A 1609-nucleotide genomic window follows, 5' to 3' on the forward strand; every position below is an offset into this window, starting at 1 on the left:
GCGCGCGCACGCACGCACACACACACAGAGAGAGAGAGAGAGAGAGAGAGAGAGAGAGAGAGAGAGAGACAGAGAGACAGACAGGTAGACAGGTAGACAGGCAAAGATAAACAAATCGAATTAGCATTAATAATATAGAGCGTGCGTCCGCTACATTTTCCACCGCGGAGCTTTGAATCGCCGATCGCATAATCAATAAGGAAAATGCCGCGAGAGCTTAGGCAATGGCTGCTCGCAATGCACAATCAAGGCAATCAATGTGGCCGACCTGAAGTTGAACTCCGAGAGCCGGCGAAGTAGATTTATATTGCTTGTGCGCCATTCGTCACGGAAGGAGGTTCGACAACGACGATTTTTCACATTCTCTCCAGCCACTTGTCTTATCAACTTTGTTAACCCACCACGCACTGCCGACGACAGTAACAGCAGCAATAACAAAGACGACGACAGGTCACCAGATGAATATCGATGATATGTTTAATTATGAAATGGTATAAATATAAAAAAAAATGAATGCGTACGTATGCCTCGTAAAGTTCATCGGACATTATTTATAAAAGACATTGGGAATCTTTCATCTTATATACGCATCTTATATATGCGTAAAGTCATGTCTTGTATTACTTTTACTCGATAATACATATATCAATCTCATTGCGTATTCCTTATAAAAAATTTGTAAGTCGATAAGAATGAATTTTGTAACTGGACGTCGGCTTCCTGGTAAATTCACACCGAATGCAATTAAATTTTATCGCACTATTTTATCGGCATTAAAATAGTGGATTGTAGTAAAATTATAGACAGTAAAATTATTTTCAAAGACTCGATCGACCTTTGCTATCTTTTCATCATCGATTATTATTATTATTATTATTATTATTATTATTATTATTATTATTATTATTATTATATATCCCAATAGGCCATTAGAGCCCTGGCCCACAATCAAAATCTGATGATTTTACATTTTTTGCTTACCATGGAAAGAGAAATTTAGATTTCTTGAATTTCGCAGAAAATGCAATTAATTACATGTATTAGGTAGGATGTTAATACCGACCAATACATATACAGCTCTACAATTATCGCAAATTTTTTCCAATTCACTCGAATTCAAGAATACTTCAACGTTCTTCGAACTTGGTATTAGTACAGCAACCCAAGTCAATTTACCAATAATAACAACTCGACAAGTTACCAAGGAAACAAGAAGTCAAATTACAATGAATACTCGCTCTCTCGCTCGTGCATCTCGTGATGCGGCAATTCTATCGGGGGAAATTCGCATAAAGCGACTTTTACTTTGACGGCGGTTTCATTTACTTTTCTACGGATTTTACTTTCGTATGTGCCCCGAGATATTTTGGTCGCGATGGCTATTTCGATTTCGATTAAATTTACTAATATTTTTCCAGAAAGAAATTAAATTATCTCTGCCAATGATGATCGTCGATCTATCTAATAATTAACTGGACTTTATAATTGATTATTGCGAATCACAACGAATGTTTTCAAGTGGAATGCCCACTGCCTTCGAAATAATAAGTATAAAAAAAAAATTTTATTCAACCGAAAGATTATGTACTTGTTATAACGACCAAAGCAA

General features: G+C 36.2%; 1 protein-coding gene across 1 annotated transcript in view; it reads right to left on the reverse strand.

The window, feature by feature from the left end:
- The window catches only part of LOC105359788 (MAP kinase-interacting serine/threonine-protein kinase 1), a 22119-nt gene that overhangs the window by 2928 nt on the left and 17582 nt on the right, over positions 1 to 1609 (reverse strand). The gene's annotated exons all lie outside the window — the stretch shown is intronic.

This window comes from Ceratosolen solmsi, unplaced genomic scaffold (assembly GCF_000503995.2).
Source record: "Ceratosolen solmsi marchali unplaced genomic scaffold, CerSol_1.0 scaffold29, whole genome shotgun sequence".
Lineage (NCBI taxonomy): Eukaryota > Metazoa > Arthropoda > Insecta > Hymenoptera > Agaonidae > Ceratosolen > Ceratosolen solmsi.